The 26,980-nt window shown below is 39.5% G+C and overlaps 1 protein-coding gene and 1 long non-coding RNA gene across 3 annotated transcripts in view; both read right to left on the bottom strand.

Moving 5' to 3' along the window:
- Positions 1 to 26,980, bottom strand: part of LOC311436714 — a 164,652-nt gene that overhangs the window by 40,691 nt on the left and 96,981 nt on the right. The gene's annotated exons all lie outside the window — the stretch shown is intronic.
- LOC311436130 (uncharacterized protein) overlaps positions 1 to 26,980 on the bottom strand; it is a gene marked incomplete at its 5' end in the record, with an annotated part of 364,735 nt that overhangs the window by 307,079 nt on the left and 30,676 nt on the right. The window lies entirely within an intron of this gene.

Genomic DNA, 26,980 nt, shown 5'->3' with positions numbered 1-26,980 from the left:
AATACAGAAAATGGGCAGGATGGTATTTAGGACTCTGGGTTCTCATTCCAGCGTGTGCTCAGGGCACGTCCATACACATGTTCATGGCATGTTTAATCCACTGATAATTCTCTTTAAAAAGCAGTCTCAGGTGGTTTACTGGACTCTTATATAATAGTCTCTCAATGAAATGCGCAGGTTCAGATCCACTTGAGCCTCATCATAAGGAAGTCAACCCATAAGTTCCCTCTACTATGCCTTAGCCAGAAAGTGGGGCAGGATCAGAGCAGTAGAGATGAGCATGGGAAAGCCATGATTCAGTCTGTCCTGCAGTACTTGGGCCTGGAGACTTTCATCATCCTCAGGAGGCAGAAAGACCTCTGTCTGGTGATTCAAGAAAGATCTATGACATTTTTAGAACTCCTTTCAGTCCTCTCCATTTGCTTTCATCACAAACTTTTGTCTTTTCCTCCCTGCTATTTACTTTCATTTTTTCAGTCACAAATCTGGAACAATAATTCCAGCTTTTGCTAGCATTTGTTCTTATTCCCTCTTTTAATCTTTGCCTTACTTTCCTATCACAGTAAAAACATGTTTGCCTCCCCTCCACTTTGCCTTTTAACTACTATTTCTCTTGTCTCTTTTCTCTTTGTACATTCAGGAACAGTACTCCATATCCTGCCTTGAACTGCCAATGCCAATAAATACAACTAAGTTGGCTTTCCAACTCTGTGCACTATGATCATTTTTATGGAGGGTTTCCTCCTATTTTCCCTATTTCTCCCCTCCCAAACCCTTCAGATTTTATTGCAGTTCCTGGTGGGAAATCCGAAATACAGAGAACTGAAAAGGGTAAAAGCAAGAGAACTCATGGGTTGAGACAAATGCAGTTTAATAAGAAAGAAAGAAAAAAGAATACACAAGACAAGTGATGCACAACACCATAGCTCACCAGCCAGCTGATGCCCAGCCAGCCCCAAGCAGCAGCAGCAGCCCCCTGAGCAGCTCCCCCAGCTGTCACTGCAGAGCATGGTGCCATGTGGTACGGGATGTCCACTGGCAAGCCTGGGCCAGTTGTCCTGGCTGTGTCCCCTCCCAGCTCCTGGGGCACCCCCAGCATCGTTGCTGGCCAGGCAGCACAAGGAGCTGGAAAGGCTTGGCTCTGGGTGAGCACTGCCCTGCAACAGCTAATGCATTCCTGTGCTACCATCACTAGTCTCATCAACAACCCAAAGCACAGCATCATACCAGCAGCTACCAGGAAGAAAATTAACTCTACTCCAGCCACAATGAGGACAACTTCTCTCCCACCTTTATTTTATCTAAGGATACTCATACCTGCAAACTTAGATTTAGTACAATCTTAAAGCAACTCACAGCCCCAACTCAGCATCTCAGACCTATCATCTTCTCTTCTCAGCCTCTTTGACATCTTCTTATGAGTTATTAGCTATCATTTTTCAAGTGAAAGAAAAAATTAAAAGAGGCATCTCGATATCACCTTGCAACATTCTTCCGCTGTTAATCTCTCTGGATATCACTCTATCACTCCAGCCACAATCCCAAGGTAGTTTTTTAATTCCGCCTTTCATTAACGCCTCTCAATCTGGGAATAAGTCTTGCAAATTCTTCTATTTACCATCTCCTAGCAATGCTGCTCCTCTTTCTCACAGCAGTTTCTTTTCTAGCTGTGATGAGCCACTATTCCACTAGCACACATATTTATAAACACAAGATATATTCAGTCTCCCCCCATTACTCAAAATGCTGCTGCAAAGACAGCTCTTTCACTATGATGTTCTGTTCACGTTATCCCTCTCTTTTCATTCTTCCACTATTAGGTCACTTCTTGTAGGAAATGCTACATGTTTGTCATTTTTCACGGCTCAATACGGCATCCCATCCTCATAAATGCCAGTAATTCAACAGCAGGAACTTCAAAAGACTCATCAGCTCAGCCTGCACATTTCAGCTGTTACTTTCACACTTTTCCTCTTTCTTTCATTGTACTTCTCACATGACAGAGGACAGTGAAAGCATCTTCCTACTGTGAAAGTAGGAAGACAGTGAAACCCTTTCCTGCTCATAGAAGGGCTCCTAGCTAGAAGTTACTTTGCTCTTCCCCTTTGCTCTTCTCACTGTCCTGGGCTTGTAAATGTGAGTTGTTCTGAAAGCAGAGGACATGCTCAGGTTTAAACCGATAAAAAGGAAGAACTTTTTATAACACTAAATGAGTCCTTACAACTAAACAGCAATGAGAGAGATGAGCTAATGTTCCTATTTCTGTTCTACAGATGTGGTCATGAAAATTACTTTATTTTAATGGTTTTATTCTAAACTGATATTCATATCAATACTGCTCCTGATACTGCAAGCAATTACAGAATCTGTTCAATTCTCATCAGTGTAGCTTTGATTCTTTTCAGTTGGATTTACCATACCAATTTTACCTCCTGTTGCTGTCTATTTTGAACTAAGAGCTTAAGGTATTTTTATTAGCCTTTATGAAGCAGTATTTGTGGTGTCATTTTGGTACATGGTAAAACAGGAGAAATATCTCACATAGGAAGCAAGTCTGTTTATACTGAATTACCTGATTTCCGTCTTTTGCAATTCTGCATATTTAGCATCATCTTGTTTAGGATTAGAGATCATCAGAAATGACTGATAAAGACTTATAAGTATACTTCATCCTATTTTATACTAACGTCTTTACTGAATTATGTATTTTAAGTTACACTCACATGAAGTGCAGGGAAAAGCACACTGAACTGGTCTTATATAGCAATTAAAAGCCTTCTTCAAATGCTAATCATTTATAATTAGTCTACTTCAATTAGTAATGAAACCAGAAATTGCTCTCTCCAAGAAAACAGAATATATTCCATGCAATAATTAAAAGGGAACAGGGATCTTCAAATTGTGAGGCAAGTGATTGATGTGAAGCAAAACTCTCTCACAATGTTGTTCTTTTAACTCTTTGATGAACTGATCAACAAAGACAAGTTTCACAAAAGTCTTAGAAGCATTATTATCAATTCACATAAAAAAGCACATCTGTGTTCACAGTTTAAATACATCTTTCCTTTAGAGTCATTTCATGCCATCTTCTACGCAGTTGTTACCTTCCCTCTGGGAATCAGATTTTAATTGGCTACCTCCTAATGTGCAATAAAAAACCAGCAACTGGCTGGTTGGCAGCTGTCAACTTTGTTAGGCAATGGCCCCAAAAAAGCTTTGAATGGGAATAAAGGTGTCCTTTTAAATTAGTTAATTTAGCCTTGAAGGCTAAAGAGTGCTACTCTGTGTCACTGCAGACAGTGATATTTCTGAGAAAACACCAAAGCCAAATTTTGATATAAGACTCATCTCAATTCCATCCTGGATATTCACCTACTCAGCGTCAACATGCTCAATGGCCATGAACTGTGTTTGCTGGAAGAGTGGGTTTGCTCAGTGATAACGTACACATTCTCCAGGCACTGGGGTACTTCATGCTCGAGCACATGCATATAAACAGTATTGAATCAGCTATAATGAAATGGGGCAGGGACAAGGGAAAGAAAATTAGATAATTAATTCAGAAAGTAAGTTTCTGCTTTCTATTGATATCCCAACTGGTGGATTACAGAAAATCAATTTCCTGTTCTTTACGTTCCATTATTAGATGTTCTGTTTTCAGATGTTTGGAGGGGTTTTGCATAACTGGCTCATTGTTTTTGATAACATTTTTTTTTTTTTTCAGGAGCGTGGGGGGTATTAAGTGAAAATATACCAGACATTATATCTGTCCCATTAAGAAAAAGAGAGAAAAGCTACATCATTCACATGGGCATGTAGGCGACTGCTGTAGGAGTGGTAAGCAATATATTATTGAAAAGATTGCAAATGGAAAAATGTGGACTTGACAAAATGAGATAAAATTTTGTCAACGGCAAATCTGTCTCAACAAGAGCAGGTAGAGTGCTTCTCTAATAAAATTAATGGAATTTAGCAGAGATTTCCAGGAGCTCATTTTAGCTTTACACTCATTTCAGAAATGAAAACTCCTACGTAATTCTTCCTGTAAGGGCCCTCAGCATGGTCTCTGAGGTCCTCCTCCATGGATACTTCTTTTGGGGAGGCAGAGGCATAGAATAGCTTGGAAACAGATATAAACTAAATTATCCCAGTATCATACTATTATTTGAAAAGATGTAGACCCGCATAATTGTAATTACTCCCCTGTATTTGTAAATAAGGAAAAGGACTGTCTTCTTATGTTATATAAATAAATATAGTTATTGCACTGATTAATTTCCTGATTAAGTCTATAAATAGTTTGTGAAATAATTAGGAATAGCTTCATAAATTATTAACCAAGTATCAAGAATTCAGACAGTAAACCCCAGTTGCTCTAAGAAAATGGCTGCTTCCCCTGTTAGCCTGTTTCTTCGTTTGCCATCAACCACATTAATAACATTATAGTGAGCTTACAGCAGTTCCATAAACGTTCTATCAGATCTGAAGAATCATCATTATACCATAAAACATCAATGCAAGTATCTGTTTGATTTCACACACTTAACCCTTTGTCTGAGTTCAGCAGACAACCTGCTGATTCTGGAAAAGTTATTTATTGTGTATAACAAAGAGAAAATTTCAGAGAATTTGCCGTTTGATTGCAAATGATCTCTTGACCCTATTAAGATGATAGTAGCACTATGATCAGAACTATCTTCTTTTATTTTTCTTTCTTTCAGATACACTGCAGAGTAAAATGCCAATGAAACATTGTACACAACACCCATAAACTAGCAAAGTGAAAAATTAAAATTATAGCATGTTTGTACTTTTTAATGTAGCATAATTTACAGAATCACTGTTTATTAAGGGATTATTCAGGAGATTGATTAGAGATAGCTTATGGGTCAAGTGCCTTGGTTTTCTCACACAGAGTTACTTTTAACTTCATCCCTAGAATTATATCTGACTTTTCTGAAAGATAAAGTTGATGAATTAATGGTAAATATGATGGGTATGTGTCACTGTGTTACCCCCTCCTTTTTTTTTTTTTTTTTTGAAACACAACAATGAAATAAGGAACTGAAGATATAATGTATTTAAAGAAAGGAATCTATATTGTTCTTAGGACTTGCCTTCTGATGTGCATATTGTTTTGTTTGACAGAAAATGTAGTATTATCATCAGACTATTGATGGATCTTCAGAATTATCAATATTACTAATTCTGCAGAAATGAAAAATAATTTCCCAGGAGTCACTCAATTTACCATTTATAAGAGACAAAGGACTCTGAATAGAAAAATGAAAAATTGCTTTACAAAACAGAGGTTTATCAGAAAAATTAAATACTGCCTTTAATTAAGGGCTTTTCATCCAGGAAAAGCTCTCACAGCACCAGCTTCAGAACCCACACCTTGTTTCATGAAAAAATATAAAGAAAATTAACTGTGCACGCACAAAATGCCCATTAGACACTGGGTTTGTATGTTCTGTGAACATCAGTCAGGAAAGAGACATAATTCAGAGAATTAGTAAAAAAAAAAATAAATGTGGGTGAAACAGCGAACAGGTTGCCTGGGAACTCAAGTTGAAACTCAGAATAGATTTACAGCCGATCAAGGTTATATTCAGCTAGCAATGGATACAAAGAGCTGCTGTAGCAAGAGATGGTGGTACGTGCACTCCAGATACACATAACTTAATCAGCTGTTTAAGCAGTTCCCTGTTGTCGGGAACATCCTTATGGAATCCTTTATGGGTTCTTCCTGCTACAAAACATCACAGAATACAGTAACACAGCTGAAAAACGTCCTTGTATCTGAACTGCAAAGAAGTACACAATTAAGGACATTGTAAGAATGTAATACAAATTGCCAGCAGCTGGATTTTTGTAGAGGGCAGAAAACAGGACTGCAAAGAGAAATATTATTTATTTGGGAATGAAAACCCAGAATTATAGCTAAATAGAGTGAAAAGAAAGTGAAAACACAGAGAAGAAATTTTCTCTGATGAGTTCTTCTGGGTTATGGGATGTGACTTTGATGGAAGTCACAACTCTTGGTATTTAGACAAAACACTATAAAATCTATTATAGGAAATACTGATGGACTGGCAAGAACAGGAGTTGGAAGAGCTGTTAGGATTCCTCCTCTTCTTTCAGACTTCTCTACCCTTAGCATTGACAGCATGAAATATTTCTAATATTTTTGTCTTCACTTCTACAGGAGGAAAGAGTAAGTTAATTCCATATTTTAAGTGAAGGGACTCATAATTTCTACAGTAAGATTTTGCAGTGAGCAAACAAGCAAGGTGAGAACTACCACAATTTAGTTAAACATCTACATAAGAGCTATCGATACAGTGCCCCTTTACACATAGTAGAGGCAAGCACTTGTAGAGCACCCATCATTTTATCTTGCTAACAGCTTATGTACGAGTTAGCTCCTAACAGAATAGCTCACAGGCAGAGAGGATAAACACTAATACAAGTTGTACAAGACAGCATACGAGTTATAAGGTTGTTAGGATTCAACTGGAAATTAGGATGCAATGAAGTTAAACAGACATCAATCCCTTAGCTCCTGGAGGAATGACAGGGTGCTTTCGTTTTGGTGGTTTTGGGGCTGGGGTTTGTTTTTTGTAGTAAGGCAAAGGGACGTAGCAGGACATAGTGACGAACAGACAGCTGACTGGAGAACCTGGAAGGATCTTTCTGTCTTTGCACAAACCAATGCCATCAGCAGCAGCAACAGGGATCTCTGAAGAAGTTCAGAGACAAGTGAGCATCTTTCAAAAGACACAGGAGCTGTCTTAAAGAACTGCGCTTCTCAGATGAAGGTACTTTGTACCTCCTATTCTCTTCTTAATAGTCTGTGATTTGGAGCATATTTCTGCTGGGATATTTCCAGTTACTTCAAGAATCAAACTTCCTAATTTGTCTCCTACTTGTTCTTCAGCTATACCCAGCTGTGTAACAGACGAACAAGCAGTCTCCATCATAAAGGAACTGTCTGTTCTCTGCATAAACTGGGATTGATGATTCCTAATAAACCTGTGTTTTGAATCGTACACATTCAGATTCAAAAACGTATACGCAGCTAAGACTGCTGACTGTGAGCCCATCATACAGCAGTCTGCTTGTATTCTGCTAGCGAGACATTTTATGTAGTTATCTCTTCTTGTCACAAGAAAAACTGAATATGTAAAGTAAGCAAGTATAAGATACTGAAGCTTCACTAATTTGTTTTTTTATTTTTTTTGCAGCACTCAAAACTCTTGATTACACAGCAATGAATTTAGGTATCTTACAGAATACAAGAGGACAAATACAGCCTGTCTTTGAGGCAGGCAGGGTCTGATTTGCCCCTTGATCTGAGTTGCATCAGCCTTGAGGCTGCTGCTATCTATTCTGAAAGCTGCATATCCTTAGGATACATTTTGTAGCCCCAGATTCAAACAATCAAGCTCTTTTTCCCAGTATATTTATTCTTACCTTTTCATCATATAAGGTATTTTTCACCTGATGTTTTTCTGGTTATGTGTATTATTGGACATCAGCTAAGGTATATGGTTCTTTAAATGAAAATAAGTGTCTTTTCTTTACAGAAACCTGCACTATAAAAATGAGTTCTATATTTATGGAAAACAACAGCTAACCCCTTCCAACTACATATTTCAAGTCAATATCATTAAGCTTAAGGTGCAAAAGGAAGTCCCAGTTTACTGGTGTGAACCACCACAAGAACTGAGCTCATTGGCATTGCTCCAGATTGTCTTGGATCCCAAACATCTTGCGGTCCTCCAACATAAGAAATGAGGCCAAGAAAAATGAGGTGGACCCCCGTGGATGTAGATGCCCTGTGACTCCCAGCAGAGCGGCCGGGGCCACGTGCAGCCAGACACCATGTAGGGCAGACTTCGCCCAGCTCTGCTTCCAGTCTGCACCTGGGATCTGGCTGGAGCCCAGCCAGCACCAGGACTGAGGCCATGACAAGCTCTTTTTGCTCTCAGTCCCTCTTGTTGCTGTTGTTTTTGCCAAATAAAGCTTGCACACCAACTCTTCCATTGATGTCCCTGTTCCTACCCGTATCAGTAGCTCTGCAGGCTGGTCAGAGGAGGTCAGAGGACACCCACTCACAGCAGACACCTTGTGGATGGGCAGAGCACAGGGAGACGAGGCAAGGCAGCCCTGCTGCGCCTCCAACTTGCCCGGCAGGCTATGCAGTGCTCCTGCCTTCCTTCCCTGGGCAACCAAGCGGGGAAGCAGCCGGGGAAGCAGCATGCATGGGTCTCCAACTCACCTTCAGGCTGAGTATAGTGGGCTGCAGAAGGGCCCTGAAAAGCGAGGATTGCTTGTGTGCCGCTGCTGAGATGTAGCCACAGAGATCTCATGCAGCAATGCTACATGGACAGGAGATACATTTCACCCTTGAAAATTTAGAGTTTCCATGGCTAGAAGGAACAAAGTAATAGCAAGCCCAACAGAAAGAACAGAGCTCATGTTTAAGGTACAGTTTTCCCTTTCCTAATGGGGAGATATTTATAATTTACCAATCCTGCAATGATGAGGATAACCTGACAAAGCAAAGCAATCTGACTTCCCTGCTTAGTCTTGTTTGCTCAGGTAAGCGAGCAGGTTTTCATTTCTCAGTGACTACCTAACGGTACAAGCAGGCTGCTTGGCAGAAGACGTTTGCTCTGTGGGAGTTTCTCCGCACCAAGGCGGGCTCGGGGAGATGGAGCTGCACAGCCAAAAGCTAACCGGGCTCCCAGGACCACATGTAGGTTGGAAAGCAGCTACAAAGAAGAAACCAACAAATATTTAGGTCAGAAATAGCCTAAACAGACAGCAGCACAAAATGCAATGCTTAAAGACCAAAGAGGTATTTTTTGGAGGGTGGGAATTTCATTCTATGCCTGTATGCAATTAGACAGGATAATCTGGCATTTCACACCAATATATGAGAATTACTGAAAAAAATCACTCAATGTCTTGATGTGCATGCTATTTTCCCTGCATTTAAAAGAGAAAATAAGCCTCTGGTCTTATCTGGACAATACTTCTAAGATTTCCTTCCCACTGTGCCCAAACAACCAGTGTTCCTGTAATAATTAGTGCCTTGATATTAACTAAATCTCTAAGGTATCTTTTCATGGAGTTTTCATAGCATGGGCTGATTTATTTAATTGATGAATAGCTTTGTATGTGCTTATTTTTAATCCTACCCATTTATCTTATGAATAATTGCTATGTTTGTAATTATTCCAAAGAAATAATACCAATATTTTTAATGATGATAATGAATGACAAGGCTTTAGTGAGCTTTTTTAATGTTTGTAAAACAATACTCTGATTAGTCAGAATGAAATATTTGCTCAGTTAATACATGAGCGTGATTTTTTACTTGATCTCAAGTCAATACAACGCATCCAACAAGCTGAGTTACTCTTTGAAATCCATGACCAGATTTTTTAATCACACTCCCATACTTCAAAATCTGCAGAACACTCTTGAAGATCAGTACATTACTGGTTAAAGAATGGGGAATAGGAGCAAAAAAGAACCCCTATAGCATTATACCTGCTCTCTCATCTTCTGTATCCAACTGTTGTGTCATGGTGAGAATTTAAATAGCCTTTGTGCCCAGGGAGGGGTTTGTTCCACCTAGCCGAATGGTGCCATTGTCCATCGTGAAGGTTCCTCATGGTAACGCACTACAAAGAATGCTTATTATTTAATGAATACCTATCATCTCCAGGATGGTTCACTCAGGTTTTCATTGTAGTCACATTTTTTAAGGTTATGTTAAAAGTTTCAGGAATAACTAACCCCTTGTTCACTAAAGAGAACAGAAGTTTTTACCACTTAAGCAAAGAGCGTGCATAAATATAATCCAGAGCTGCAGCCTGACAAGTTCTTAAAAATAGCAGGGAATCCATCTTTGGGTGCCTGGCTTTCAGTCTTGGCCTGTGACCCAAAACTCATTTTTAGGCCCTTAAATAGGCAGAGGAGTTTATAAAACTGCTCATTATCTAGTCACAACACCCAAGTCACTGCCTGCCAGAGAAATCCATCAGCCCCATGTCCCTGATTTCTCTTTTGCCAAGTTCCCAGACTATGGAGTCTACATTTGGTAATAGCAGGCCTTCAGGTGTTTCTATTTTAACGTCTGTTCAGGAGACTTCTAAAGACTTTCAGAAAGTATTCAATCTTAAATACGAATAGAACCCCCCACTAGTTGCCCCCCCCCCCCATTTTCCCCATTTTTTTTTTTCCTTTTGTTTCTTACAGAAAAACTTAAAATGAGATTTGCATTTTCAAATTCTGTCAGGAAGGAGCCTTATTGGTTTAAGAGAGGCTGAAACACATGATTTTAACCAGTTCATTTTGAATCAGCCCAATTAATATTTACAATACTTCAGCTTATGAAATTAAGCATTTTCTACATTCAACACTTCTCATAAATTACCAAGAAAAAAAAAATCATAGCATTTATGTTTATGAATTTCAACTTTTTTTTTTTTTTTTTTCCCCAAGTTTGGAGAAGTTCTGCTTCACTACCCCTATCCTCCTTCCCAGATCAGTGAAAGCACTTTGCTGGTCATTAAGGAGATGATCGTTAACCCTGCATCTGATACCTTTTTCATTAATCTCACAAGGGAGGCTTTTCTGAGCAAGCCATACACTTTGTATCAGTTTTGCTTAAAAAAAAGCAAACAACGACTAAGCACGTTTATTGTTGAATTTCATCTCTCTGTTGCATACATGTCATGTGCAAACTCAGAGCAAGAAGTGAGGTGGTCTGAATATCACTGTGTACTAACAACTGATAAAACCAGTATGGAAGTTCTTTCAGACTGTGGAAAAGCATTAAGCAAATAGCTCATTGTAAGAAAGCACTGTGATTTTTGCCTCAAGTTTTCAAAGACCTTGCATGCTTTGGAGCTTTGCTTGCTTGCTTTCTGTTGTCTTGCTTTTAATTTGTACGTACACAAAAGCAGAGAACACAAGGTGTGTTTGGCTTAAACAGAACAGCAACTTTACGCAAGTTATTTCAGTTTAAACGCTCCAAGTTTTCAGATTATCATGTCTATCAAGCTAAACCCCATCTAAATTTTGCTTACTCTAAGCTTTGTACCTAAATGCACCATCTCATAAAAGCTCTTAGGTGGACATACCAGTACTTTATTTCCTAGGTTCTATGAACTTCTTCCTGCCTCTCCCATTAAAAAAGAAAAGACTGAAAAGCCATAACTATTCATCAAATTCACTGTGCTGATAATCCCCTAAATTTCAATTTCAGTGAGGTTTTTATTGGTTAAAAACTTACTTAAGCTCTACTCATGAATTATTTATTCAAGAATTGAGGACAGACGGTATCTTATGATCTATAATTACAAATCAAGTCTCATAGAAGAGTATCTTCCTATATCATTCTGCTATTCTCTTAGCAATATAAGTATAGCTTCGTTCATGTGTTGTACCTCTAATATTAGTTCTTTATTTCCCTAGGGATTGCATATTGCTAACTAAAAATCGATCGGAATATTTTAACGACAAACTCAAGTTGACACAGCTGTGAAGGCCTCCCTGTAGATACAAAGCCATGGCTTCATTAGGGTAAATAACACCCTTATTATTGTTCTGATAAAGGCTATACTCTTTCCCTTCTCAAGGCTAGAGTTTCACCTCCTCTTAGACTTGGGTGTTCATACAAGTTGTAGCATGGCAGGTCTACGAAACTTAATACTGCACCTAGCACATCAAGAGATCCACTAAAAGGTCAACTGATGAAGGCATCTCCAAGCCTGTTGGGTTTCAGTCTGTACTGCCCAGAGTTACAGCCTGCCTATTCAAAATGCACAAAATGAGATTACGCCCCTACATTCAAGTCCTTATTTACAAACCAATGACAGAACACAGTAAAGATTCATACATTTGAAGTTCGCATTTCAGCTGAAAAGTTGTCTCTGGGGAACATTTTGAGAAAAACAGCTGAAAGAATGAGGAGGAGGCACGGAGGGAGAACAAGGCAGCAGCAAGAGCAATGGGAAAGCATCAGGATTAAGCACTGTCCACAGGCTCAGCAACACTGTACCATGAAAATACAGTGCATCTGCCCTCAGAGCTTTTACACATTTAGGAGTTCTCTCTTTAGGGATTAGGAGGCGTCAGATCCAAATAATCTCCAGCTTTAGTGGTGAGCACCCGCCTGCTCCAGACCTTGTCGCTCTCATTATTGCTAAGCTCCAATTTTGCATTCAGACAGAAGAGAATTCCTGGGGGGCTGTGCGGTCTCCAGCATCTGTTTGGCACAGTATCTCTTGCAATTTTTTTTATTATTATTTTTAACAAATAAATAAATTAAATCCAATAGCAGATCCTAAAATCAGGCCAGTGCTCCAAGAACATCCCCAAACTCTCCTTCATCTTACATTTTCTTCATTGCCATATCATGTTATTCACCACTTCTATGTCTAAACAGTGCCGCAACTTAAGAGGTCAGACAAATAACTAATTACCCTCTTTATGAGTGATTTTGGTTCCTTTATAGGTAAAGCCCGAAGCCAGAAAAAAATACATCCTCGATGTCATGTACAAATAACCTATTAAACAATTATGTATTCTTTATAGGAGTCTAACATGTTTCTCTTTGCATGCAGAGTGATTTCTCAAAGGAGTTTATAACACTACATTTCTGTAGAAATCTATATGCCTGGCTCTTTTACTAGTACTATGTTTACTCCTTGTTTGAATAAACACAGCAGTCCCTGCCCAAAATTAATTACTGTAGCTAGACAAAAAAAAAATAGAAAAACTGAATGCATATTTCCATTATCTTTACATGTCATTTAGTTTAGAATCCTCCACAGCCTTTGGATATGTGGAGAGAAAATGAATGCAAGTCTGCTGTTATTTTTAGACACGTACATACATATTATCATGATGATTGAGGGCATTTATGGCTGTTTCAAACTAGGAAGCTCATCTTAACCTTCCAAATCTGTGAAAAGTGACTAAAAGGTGTCTGACAATGTTAAAGGCAAATATATGATTTCGGCGGGGGGGGGGGGAAGCTTTGAATATTAATGAACACTCACTACAAATATATTAAAAACCTTATGAAATAACTTAAATCACAATGTTAACAAATTTGTTTGAGTTCTCAGTAATGATAAGAAAGTAGTAATTCCGTCAAAGGCTTCAGTATGCTTTTAAAAGAGAAGAAACAGACACACTCTCTAACCCCAACGTAAAACTACTGTGATGCCACTCAGGATCACCGTATTCTTAGATAACAAAATACCAACCAAGCATGAGATTTGCATCTTCACTTCAGATTTCTCGCACACGAACTTCTCTCCGCCTTATCAATGCGGTGAGCACAATGCTGAGTGGCAGCGCTCACTGGAGTTCTGCTGGAAAACTTAATTGTTCCTGCCCATTTTGAGCAGCAAGTCACGCCTGCAGACTTGTGATAAATTCAACCACAGAACAGGAAAAAAATGGGGATATATGCAAATAAAATATTAACCTACATCTGTAAGAGTTAATGTGCCAAATTATATTACCCATATTATGCACGTAACTTAATTTCATTTATACTTTAAATCAAATGGCCTGATCAAAAGGAGAAATACACTACCTGTGCTTCAAGCAATATGGGTCAGTTTAAACGTGCTTAATGTTACCGTGTCCTTAGCAAATTTATTTCTGTCATTTAGATCAAAGGCATGTATTTGCAGCATTTTCCATGCCTCCTCTACAGATACAGATACATTACTTTCATAAGAACCTGGTACTAATGCTATTGTAATTGTTCAGAAAAATACTAAAATCACAGAATTTAATTTTGTGAAAGATTCTCTTTAATAAAATATTTCTGTTTTTTTTTTCCTTACAACTGTCATTACTTATTCTTTTCATGCAGTTCATTTCTGAAGTTTCAAAGTGTCTGACAACAACAAAAAAATCAATTAAAAGCCCAAAGACAACACTGCAATAACATGAAAAGAAATATAATAAAATTAAACACAAAGTTCTAAATTATTCAAATTAAAATTTTTATAGGTGTCCATAAAAAAAATAAAAAATAATAAAAAGCCTTCAAAGGAAGAAGAAAGGCAACAAAGGGTTTGAAGACTGATATTTGTTTTAATATCTGTAATTAGCTTAATAATTTGGCAATACTTTTGCCTTGCAGGATAATGGCAGCTGTCTATAGAAATTAAATATGAACTTGCTTAAAACCCCTATTATTCTTTTAACTGTCTGTGCACCACTTTACAGGTCCTTCCCTCTGAAACCGCATTAGCACAGAAATATTTTATGCTTTTATGATGCCTTTGATCTATGAATCTCAAATCAAGGTGAACAATCACAATAATCTGCAAAATTAATATTAGTTTTTCTTTATAACTGGGGAAACTGAGGCACCTCCGTTCCTGTCTTCAGACTTTTGTATTTTCGTGAATAAGAATTAGCAGCCAAAGCCGCAGAGGAGCCAAACACCCATAATGGCAGTGATGTATGTATGAGTTATGAAGTCTCGCTATGTCAGCAGCATCAGTCAAGCTGCCCTCACTTCAGCTCCAAAGCCTGCACCTGCCATTCCTCGCCTGGGGTGCCCGCGTTTATAAATGTTAGGCTGCAAGATTTATTCCCTGATTACGTATTATGGCACAGTATCCAGAAACCAGTGCTATGGAGAATTCTTCCATCTCATCTGATGGCCTTCACTGTGACACAAGCTGGGAATCTCACAGATGGTGCATTTGCCATCATTACTTCTAGTGACAGCATCTCAATTTTACAGACCGAGGACCTAAGAACAAAAGAATTAAAGACTGAACGTAGAACTTATCTATATTCACCTGGCTCAAGATGATGCACTACCCCAGAGATAACGCAGGAATTAGCATAATGAAGCAAACAAATGCTTCAGAGTCATAACTTCCCCTCCAATGCCTCTGCAACGCTTCCTTTGATCTGCTGAGTGCTAATACCATCTCAGGGCTGCTGACAAGTGAGTGATAAAGGAAAAGAATAAAACTCTGTCATGGCATTGCCCGTTCCCTTCACGCTCTCTACACACATGATCCCGGGCACAGAGAAACCGGCTGCCTTCCTGGGCTTGGCCAACGTGGTTAAACCCTGCCTTGCCTCCAGCTGCAGCCAGTACCTGCAGGAGACACCATGTAAGGGTGACTGAGCCTTCGCATCAAATACCACCACTTCTGGCAGTCACAGCTGGGAGGATTTCCCCACCTGCCTCTCCTCCATGAAGAACCCATTCACCCAGCACTGAGTCCCACAGTTTCATTATGAATTTTATGAAAAGAATGCTTGGTTTAGACCTGCTGCTTGAAAACAGAGACGTGGGCTCTCTTCTTTCCCAAGTAAACTGTTGTTTACCCTCACCTGAACACCCACCTCCTTAATGACTTAGTTTTACTGATCTCCTGCTGTGATCCCTGCATTTCTGGTACCCTCTGTGTCCTCTGTCTCACAAAACAGGCACATCCCCATCTATTTGTAATATACCCCTACAGTAAAACTCTCTGTAAACCTCTGCCTCACCTTTAAACCTGCCATTAATCGCCACAACTGATAATTACCGTGATTAAGAAACACTGAGACTTGAGCAAAAACATCCTCTCTTCTTTCCTAACAGCTCAGCTTCCCCACAGACCTGCCAGAGGTGCCAGCCCCAAGCTCCCCAGCAAGCCCAGCACGCTGGGGTGCTGGGGAACAGAACCACTCGCAAGATCCCGCCCTGCTTTATTGCACCAGGGATGTGGGCCTTGCCACCCCATCGGCTGTGCAGCACTCGGGGTTGGGCCATCTGACCACGGATGCCCATGAGCAGCTCGGATACAGCCCCTGCTTCGGCTGCTGGGAGGTTTTTATTAACATGAACAGGGCCCTGCTGGCCCCAGGGCCAGTGAGTACGCACTGGCACTGCTCAGTGCGCTGCCACAAGTATAGGCCGCATCTAAACCGTTACCCAAAACTGAGCACAGGGCAGGATTTCCTTCCATGTCGACCCTACCTATTAGGAGTGGTTATAGACAATAAAAGCACAGCCCCACACAAATGAAACCCCAGATTTGGGGTGTCCTGAGGGAAGCTCTTGCATCCTTCTGTGCTCATCCTGCTCAAACACTCATCAACATTTAACACACAGAGCCACAACATGAAAATGCACCACAAACTGAGAGCAGCTTTCCTCCACCTCAGCCCACTGTCAGAATCACATCTTTCCTCTGTTTTGGGCTTGAGGCACTCCACAAATTTTACATCTCTGTTGTTTTGTTTATTTTGTTTTGTTAAATTAAACAACCTATTTAATTATACTTTAGAAGTTCTACTGGTAGAATGCTTATCCACATGATAAATCCTACCTAATTTCTTGTTATAGATTATTATACTATAATTTCTTAATTTGCGTCCTTTGTTCCAGGAAACAGGTCATCATAGATTAGCTATTTTTTCTACTTCTGAACACTAAAATGCAAAAACACAACTTTTTTCTATGTGTTGTCTTCCCAGATAACCCTTCATTAAAGCCATGCTTTAGCATGGCATATGTCCTCACAGTTCCTTGCTTATTTGTTAATAGTATCTGGCTGATTATCAGATTTTCAGCTGTTTCCCCAAGTCACACAATGCCTCGTGCGGCTGAATTGAACCGAGAGCTCATTGAATAATGAACTCTCATCTGACACTGTGGGTCTTCTGATCAAGCATCATTATAACTTTGCCAGGTTCCATTTAGGAAAGCTAGTCACCGTATGGAAACATGGGCTTTCGTGAGGTTTTTGTGTATTAGTCAGGGTGAACTTTACCCCTATTAACACGTTTACATTTTCCTTTGTGTTTTGTCCATGCTCATTGGTTCTTCACAGGGTTTGACGGCTGCATTGCTCCAGCTAGTGAGAAAAGCAGCCATCCTGTTAACCTCTGCAGAAAGAACACTTATTCAATTTAACTTCAGGCAAGATGCATCTCACCAACTTTGGAGAGCTACATTGCCATCTGAGTTTGCATTGGTTGGTGGAGAGAAAAAGGTACTTCTCAGTTCCTGCAGTCTAGTGAAAGCACAAGAATGATGCCAAGATCCAATCACTCAAACTGTAGCCACCTGTAGTTAGCTGGTATTATTTCAGTTACATGCTTTTTAAGACCACCTTCCTCATAAGTTAATGAGAAGATCTAATTCTTTGTCCTGAGCAACAACGGAGAGATAGCAGTGGGGAGCACAATGTACTGCAGTTTCCCCAGTGCCTACCAGCTCAAGACTGCAAACCTGCAAGCACAAACCAGACTCAATCACTATTCCTTTAGAGTAGACAACAGGAGCATGCTTGCTTGCAGAGTTTTGGTGTGTCATTCTGTCTGTTTCAATTATTTTTCCAGAACATACCGTATACCAATGAAAATCTTCCATGGACTTAATTTATAGTGTGGTCTAAAGCATAAAATTGTCCTCTCCAATGAGTTATGATCAAATACATTGTCAGCCTAAGACAGAGTGAATTGAAGCAGCAGCGTGCTTACTCGAGCCATGAAGATGGAAGTGGTAATAAGAGATAGCGAGGTTTATTATGTGCTCTGGTTCACTGTGCTCAAGTTCAAACAAACATTTAACTCTTCTGTGACTCGATTTACCTTTCTGTAGAAATGAGTATTCACATTTTCAAAAAAAAAAAAGTTTGGGGAGCTTCACAGCTTGGTATTAAACTTTGCTTTCAAAAGCACAAGAGCTGCTGTTCAGTTTGCATCTGGAACTGAAATCAGAGCTCAGCCCTCAAGGTCCATGTAAATAACTTGAGACCCTCAGCTAAAAAGAGATAGGAAAATGTGCATTAATATTTAAAGTTGCTGTGTGAGACGTTTTCTGGGACATATTTTCTAATTATTGACATTATCCAAACACGCCACACTTCCTCTTTAACAAGGTTTTACTGTGGGATTATCTTGATGGATGTGGATAACAGCACTGCTGTGAAGAGTGGTCTTTTAGGCATGCATTCCAGTTCCTGTAAACAACCGTAAAGCTCAGGGATTTATACAACAGGTATTAACTGACTTTGCCTGTTATTAACCATTGAGGTCAGTATTTTGCTTTATATTTTGTGCAGGAAGGCTTTATGTTTAATTATTCAAAATGTACATATATTTTATGACTCTGCATTCTTTCTCTTGCTCAATTTACTGTTGGACAAGCTTACTTAAGTCTTTGTTCACCTTTTTGTATTTGAGGAATTCAAAAAATCTTCAGGCTCCAAGAAGGTGAATAGATGATATTCCTACATTAAGGATGAATGTAAAATGCAGTTCCAAATCATTTTTTGTGACTAAAAGCATTCCAGTGAAGTCACCAACTTTACTAAAATAATTTGAAAAATTATATATGCCACATCTTGGACATAACCCTCACCAGGCTCAAAAGCAGCCATTCACAGCTGCACATATGTTTAATGCTGTGAACAACACCCTGTGACAGAAGGAAAGGTAAGCGTAACTCTCAAATAAATGACCACAGACAATCCCAAGATTTAAAACATCTTCTACCTTGAGTCCCAGTTTATAACATTCCTCTCATCCTTCTTTCCCCAAAGACCTCTATTAAGGTGTTTTTATTTTTATTTATTTATTTATTTATTTTTGTCATATGGCTCAGAAACCTTTCATATACTTGCCTGGAAGCAAATATTTCCCAGCACCTTCCCCTACTGTCTAGGCATTTGAAATTTAATGGTACACAGATTTTTTTTTCCATGATGACAGAAATATCAGAGGGTTAAAATGAAAAATTTAGAGCTATAACATTAGGCTGAAATAATGGTATTCACTCCGCTTCAAAGCCTGGAGCTTCCAAAAAAACTTGGTGTTTGCATGATAAAAGGAATGAATGCGCAAATGAGAAATTTTACATGTAAATAGGTTTCTTACAAATCACATATGTATATAGCTTATAAAGCATCCCAGAATCTTTATGGTTGTAAAATGTTTAGCTGTTGACCTCACTTCATTCTTCCTAAGGAGAAACAGATGGCTGTAATTGAAATTATATGTGATTTTAAAGTTGTGCCTAATTTATAGACTTTGATACAGCGCCTTCATTATTATACAGAAAAAGCTTGGTATTTTTTTCCTCCTTCTTTTATTTTTTTATTTAAATATATATATGTATTTAATGTCTGGCCACTGCTACAGGCAAGTGCTTTATTCCAGCACCAATCTTTGCTCTGGAACACGTCCATGCCATGCTTGGCCCCAACACAGCCCAAGGACACTGTCCGCCACCGAGCCAACAACTAACCTAGGCTGCACATCCCTCTCTCACCTGGGAGCTTCACAACCCAGCTCATCTCTGCCCCAAGCCATCCCCAGAGCGAGCCACCCAGCCCCTTGGGCAAAGTACAACAAGACCCAGTGCCACCATCACCCAGCTTTCAGCTGAGCCCAGAGCCGCTCACAGCTGGGTCGAACCCAGCCACCGTGACTGTCCTGTTACTCTACTCGAATGCACCGGGGCAGGAGGGTGCCCCTGATATGCTAACTAGAACTGCACAAGTGTTATTTCAGAAGCGTGTTTCCTTCACACAAAGGCAGGGAAACATTTGTTGCTGATGCAGATCCATTATTATGTGCTCCTGCTTTAAGCTACGTAAATCATTCAAGCTTGTTTGGTGATTAATTAAGAACGCAGCTTGCTTTCACAATGTAAAGAGCAGTTAAATAATACCCAGTCAGCACAACTTTTATTAGATTCCTCTACAGGTGATAAATTTCTTTGCTATACCTGGAGAAGAAAACTTTCCCATGTGATTAAATCTCGCCTGTCTGTCCCATTCATATTGACCTATGTTCTACAGGATAAGTAGGCTCAACAGAAAAATAATCTTTGGCCACATTACGCCATCTTTTCTGGAAGATCCTTCCCTGTACTGTACTAACACTCTGGCAAGTCTCAGGATATGCTTTAAGATGAGGTTAAACCCTCAGAAATCTTACCTAATCTACTGAGCATTTGCAAATAGCAACATGCACAAATACAAAAAAAGACCTACCAAGTATGGGAGAAGATATATTTAGCAGAACAAAGCACAGTTCTTGAAAATTAGAGACAAAATTGGAAATAGCAACATACATTTGATCACTTAAGTTCATTTTTAGATGACCCTGTTCATAAGGTTATCATGAGATCATGCGTCTGGGGTGAACAGTATGGTTTAATAATATCTACAGAAAGTTAACCAGCTTTCCTCTACGTTCCTGCTCAGAAAGCAACTGAAATTTAACCCATGTGTTCTTAATCACAATGCTGGGGTACAGGCAGAGCTGCCAGAAATGTTGTTCTCACTTGAACTGCTAGGCTTCTCTTCCCCATGAGCTTTCTGTAAGGAAGGAAGAAGATTTGGGACCTTTGGGACCAGTTGGGCAACCTAACTCAAAGGAGGAAATCCTTAAATTCTTCAAATGTTTTAAAGCTATTTTTAACTCAGTGCAACTGCATGGAAACCTTCCCCTGCTCCACTCAAAACCAAACACGGCACTGCAAGCTCACACAGCAAAAGGAACACTCACAGTTATACTTCCCTCTATATCCAATACCTTGCAAGGGTAAATATTGCTTATGCAGCCTTGGAAAAACACAGCCAGAGAATTACGCAGAGTTGCTGTTATTAGATTTCTATAGCAAGAGTGAGAGAGCTGCTTGTGACTTCACATCAGAGGCCACCCACATGAAAAGGCTGAGAAAATTATCCTAGAACATGACCACAAAATTTAAATGAAGTGTTACACAAGGGAAAACTGTCCAAACACTTATACAGCATTGAGTTTAAGCACTTCTCCACACTCATTCTCTTAAACATATCCTGCATTAAATACTGCACTCAAACTGAAAATAACAGCAAGGCGATAAAATTTTCCATTGCTCTTTCTGAGAGAGCCAAATGGAGGAGTTTTGCTTTGAATTCTTCTTCAGCTGATAAAGTGACAGCATTTCCTTTTGAGAATCCCTTTTGAACTTTTCAGGCAATCCTAATATACAGCATGGTAAATACCCACCTCCTACCTGTCCCAATACTTACCAAAACCATGAGTTTGTCCACTGACATCATCACGCTACAACAGACTACTCGATAGGTAACACTTGGCACTGACTAACCTCAGCAAAGGAAATGAATAAAATACTAACGCTTTTGTATGATCAATTCATAGGTGTGCCCACTTACTGTGTTTAAAAGTGAAAATGGCTTTTTGGTCCAAGAGTGCAGTAGAGAATTCTGCACAAATTAAAAACTGCAGCACCAGAAGTTTACGATAATGCAGAATAATGTCATTTTCCTGACCAAAAACACTTTCAAGATACACTAAGCTCCTAGACTGGAAGGCATACTTAATTTGTTGTGTAAACTCAAGGAAAAAGATCAAGGCAAGTCTCCACAAAGCCTTTTACACTTTTGATCAAACAGCAGTCCTCTTTGCACACGTGCCCTGATTAACGGACACCATTAGGCCTTCTCTTAAAATGCTGCAGGTTTATAGTGCCATGCTGCATGCTGCAAACAGTGGCAGACATCTGAGATAGAGATAGAGTAAATGATAACGCGTGGCGAGACTCTCATGACAGCACAAACAAGTGCGCTGCATTCAGAACAGGGGTGGCTGTGTCATACGATGTGATATTTTCCTCAGCTCAGATCATTTCCTCTGGGTTGCCTCAATGCTTGAGCAGATTTCTATCTGAATTAGGGAAAGAAATGCCACTTGTTCTGGCTATGACCCTTCTCTTTTTTGCCAGGTTTTGATGTCCCTTCTGCAAGGATCCTAACTGCAGCAGACTCCCTGCCGTAAGACACAGAGAAGAGAGGTGAAATATGACAGGAAAGATGCCTACATCCTCACCCACGGGAAGTGATGCTCTCACTTCAGCCTGGTAAAAACTCTTCTGCCTGACTGCAGATTTATGGCTTTGCATAACAGATCTTGGAATAAAGGGGAAAACCTATCTGCTAGGTTTGTTTTAATTGTTTCAAAGGAAACTACTTTGAAAATACAGCTTGGAAGCAGTCACACTGAATTCCTAACTTCAGTAAAATAATAAATAAATAAATAGATAGATAGATAAATAAATAAATAAATAAATAAATAAAAGCCCTAATCATGCCAGTAAATTACTGATTTTAAAGTGGCTACTTCTTATTTTTCCAAATCATTTTTACTGTTTTTAGTTTCACAATACTTCACTTGAAAAGAAGCTTTCTCCCTTTGCAGCCCAGCAATTACAGCGGGCTGTAAGAGGCTCAGATTCAAATCTAATCTTTCCCTGAATTAAAACAAGCATTTAGGAAAATACCTTCCACACAAAGTAATAAAGTATTGTGTGCTGGGGCCCCCTCCGTCTCTCATTTTTTTCTATTAGGCACTTAAACATTCATTAATGCAGGAACCTGGGCATCCCCAGAGAGCGTCCTAAGCAGCAGGCTACGGAGTTACTTTTTGTGTTGCTGACCAAAATAGATGTTTAAGCATTTTATACATGGTGGAGCTGTTCCAACAGAAAAGCATGACATTCTGTAATAGCACAGAGCTCCACAGATAGGACATTTTCTTCCAAGTTAGGAGGGGAAAAAAAAGCACATCTTAAAACCGGTAGAGATTTGTACTGGTCCTGATCCAACACGCATAAGAAAGCTGCAGCACCTGTTCTGCGATAGCAGCTCTACCCTCCTGCAAATCTAGCTTTTGCTTTTATCTAAAATGTCTGCAAATGCAGTTTTGGTTGAACAAAGCACATTGCTTTGATTAGCTGGAAAAAAAGGGGGGGGGGAAGGAAGGAAAGAGATCTGTTTCTTGTCAACTGGAACCATTTTTATTTATGTTTTAGTCGGTCACTGAACTGACAAATCAATTTATCGTGCAGCCCAAGTGCAGATATCCTGCCCTGAAGTCAAAGCAAGCTGCACACATGTGGGCAAAATTTGGCCTTTGCTTTTTTTGATGGGGAGTCCGGCTCCTGTCATAGGCAGGGAGGATTCCATGGCAGTGAATGCCAATGGGCAAATGAAAAAGAGAGAAGCTTTATAGAGATTAAGAGATTACTGTTTCTCTGCAAGATATAATTAAAAGAGAAGGAAGCTTAATTTCTCCAATTCCTAAAATGGAATAAATCAGAGCAAAATATCTTGTATTTTTATTTTCATATGAGTAAGTATACGTGTTTCACAAAGCGTTGTATTAGTACCCATTTATTCCAGCAGTAACAAAGCAGATGTATCCATTAACAAACACCTGCTGAGATAAGCACTTTGCACTGTACTAATTCATACCACTATCTATTATATATTGCTTTTTATAATTTCATCTAACTTCTTAATTCATAATCATGCAACAATTAAGAGGTAATGTAACCAAGAGGTGGAAATGTGGTAATTTTCTGCAACCTAAAGCAAAACATAAATCCCTGTAGCAAATTTACTTCTTTGCCATGTCACTGTGAGCAGTCTGAACCTATATAGAATTACTGCTAGGTACTTCCTGGTGGTAAGTAAGAAGAATTTTCATCTTGCTATTTAAATCCCCTATCAGAAACTGACCAAAACTGGAATTCCTGTTTCTGGGGAGCATGTGGACTGCTTCTGGATTAAGCTTTGCATCCTTTTATTCAGCATGTTCAGAGAGAAAAGTAGCACCAGTAATGCAGAGAGGCACCTATCCACTGGGATACCTTGGGGCTGGACAGCATTATCATGGACACACAGTGCTTGATGGACCAAAGATCTCTGGAAGGTTTTTGTAAAACCACTGGCACACACTCTTGGAAAACACTGCTTGGTGTCGCTCCTGAAGCAACACAGTGCATACATGATCAAATCTACAAGCTTCCCACCTCTCTCCAGCTGAGGAATCCTTGGCAGGGCCATGGATTGGATGGAGGCAGCCTCTGCCTCCATCTCTCCTGTAGCCCTTGGTTTAGTGACCCAGTGGCTGCATATATGTGTCACATTGGACTTGAAGAGTTCTTGCACTGCAGGGTTTCAACAATTAAAAGGCAAGAAAGTACAAGTACATGTATATTCATATAGCCTGACCTCTACTCTGTAAAATTCCCCTAAATTCTGCAAAATTCTGCATCAAACCAAGATGTTGCAGTTCAACTGCTGTCTTTTAGGGGGATATGCAGACTTCATTTCAGGGTTCCAGTGACAAATAACCAACCACCACCTTTTAAGATGTATTCTTTCAAATATGAATTAAGTTCATTTAAATACATAAAACTTATTTTTTTACCTGATTTTTTTCTCCCAAATGTAAAATTTACCCAGGCCACTCATGGTGTAGTTCATTTGAATACAACCTACTCTTCCATTTGAATGGAAAGATAAATCATACAGAAAAAAAATAAAAGTAGACTAAATTAAAACACGACCAATTCCTCTCTTTGGAACCAGCTGAACACTCTGTCCTCCACTGATCCTCACCTATTTTTAAACGTGAATTTTGTGAGGAGTCAATCTGACACTAGAAGTTATTTTTGTATCCCTAGAGTGGAAGAATTGTAAATATTCAAGAAGAAAATTATCAGGAATCATTAGTAAGATGATCTAACCACAGAGTTTGAAATCTGCATCTAGCTGTAGGTTTGATTTCTCAGAAACTGAAGAGGTACAGATATGACTTTCTATTTTAGATCCACTGATTATATACAGAGAGAGGTTTAAGAGCTAATATTCTTGGCTCATTTCTGCTCAAACATCCACTGCAGAAAAAGATCAAAACAGGAACCATCAGACCATCCTTCACCTCCCTGCTCTTGACCCTACACTTACTTGCAAGGAACAGGACCTGTAGGATGTTTCTCTCCCACCACCACAAAGCAGTTTGTCCTGTGTTTAGTTAACAACACCATCTGAGAGACTCTACAGAGCAAAGTAACTGGTGCTGATGTGGTGACCATACGGCTGTCAAAGTTTTTCACTTGGTCCATTTTTCCATTTGGCAGCCACCCCTTTTATTCTTCCTGCACCATTTTTCCAGCTCTCCCTCTTCTCTACTCACCATGCCTTCTCCCTTTACAGTCCCTCTCTTCCCCTTATTATGACTAAAGGATCCTCCTTGAGAAGTTTCATGAAAACATTTAAAAAACTGAAAACTCCCTAATCCCTGAAAGACATCTTCCCCAGTAAAGAGGAGGAAAAAAAAAAAAGAAAGAAAAAACAAAACAAAAACAAACAAACAAAAACTATAGATAACAAAGTCCCAGGGTACAACTATAATATCTGCACTCACTGTATTGGTCTTTCCTTTTTGTTCTGTCCCAGCCTTCATAATCCGTTCGCACTGCGTAGATACTATTGCTTTGTCATCTTACTGCATGAGGGTAGTTCTTGTTCCCCATCTATCTTTAAAACACAACTCCAGTGTGTTAATACAGTGTGTAATAAATAAGCAACTATATTAAATAAAACATATATTTTGAATTCTGTCTCTATCCCTGTGTTAACCCCCATGCTATGCATATCCTTATCCTATCAAAATTTGTGAAAAAATTCATGTGTAAAACCGAATGAGTGCTTCGACTATGGATATAAATCAATTTATGTAATTCCATTGCAGGGTTTAATTTTATGGTAAATTTGAACTCTATAATAAAGAATGTTAAACTCGATATTTCTTTTTTCACCTCATGCTCCCATCAGTAATAAAAATCTGTTTCATAACAAGTAATTATGAACAGAGCATATGCATAGAAGACATTCCATCTATAGCAAAAAATACTGATGTTTGCAAAACCACAACATCACATTTGGAGAAAAAAATCACCACACTGAAACCAAGACCCCTGCACGACGTTTCCATGCTTAGGTTCGAACACCTTCATTAAGTGACTGCAATCTTCTATGTTGCTGTAACAGTGAAATCCAAATACCTGAACTATCACACTTGAGAATGCTGTTGTGCACATGTAAAAATGCAAGAACGGTCAAAAGGAAAGAAGCTGAAACTCAAAGCTCTACCAGAACTTCAGTTCACACAAAGTCTGACCAGTGTATGCGGCTCCCAGAGAATCCTATCAAAATCCCATGTGATCAGGCACCAGAGCTGGACAGCTGGAGTGCCACTGGCAGGTGTGGCTGATGCTGGAGCTCCAGCAACCAAGGAAAACCAGCAGGGAGCTCACCTAATGGGCAGTTCACAGTGAAACCTACAGGTAGCTGCACTGAAGCAAAAGCAGCAGGGGATGAGCACAAAACAAAGATGCTATAATCTGCAAACAACCAGAAAAAAGTGGCAACAAACAAGAGCAGTTTTAGAAACAAGCCTAAAGCCGAAGCAGACAACACATTATGGAACAGCACAAAGCACAGGCGGCTCCTCACACCCCACAAGGCAGGCGGGAGCTACTGACGGGTTTCAAGCAGTTGGTTACAAACAAACCAAAATGTAGTACCAATTCAGCAAACAAATTTTCTTTGGGAAGGAGCCCTATTTCTTTCCTTTAGTCATATATTTTACACTTGTCCTAGTACTGTCGGATAGAGATTGAAAATTGTCAAACTCCTCTCTCCAACAGAGGAAATGACAGAACCAAGCTGGTGAGTGCAGCTGCCCCATTTGGCAAAACGGCATTGGAGTTAACTAACAAGAAACGGGGAATTCAAGCCCCTGCCTACATGAAGAGGCATATCAATGAGGGGCATTCCCCATTCTCCCTATGGGCACTCTGAAACTGCAGAGAGCGATGCTCAGCTGGGGCAGCCACAGCACTTCATCCACCTTAGCTAGAAAGGGAGCTTTGAGTTCTTGATCCAAAAGTTGACATGAGAGCTGAGGCTGTCCTTAACACAGAGACTGCAACCCTCACGTGAAGGCAAAGCATTAAACCTCATGCTCATACATATTTTCTCTCTGGCCCACTGAATCACAAACTATTTTCTATCTAAAACAACCAAGATGTATGAGGTTAAGGAAACTCCTT

The sequence above is a fragment of the Aythya ferina genome (assembly GCF_964211825.1).
Source record: "Aythya ferina genome assembly, chromosome: 4".
Taxonomy (NCBI): domain Eukaryota; kingdom Metazoa; phylum Chordata; class Aves; order Anseriformes; family Anatidae; genus Aythya; species Aythya ferina.
Note: the sequence above shows the minus strand (reverse complement) of the source record. Positions and strands in the feature narration are given on the sequence as shown.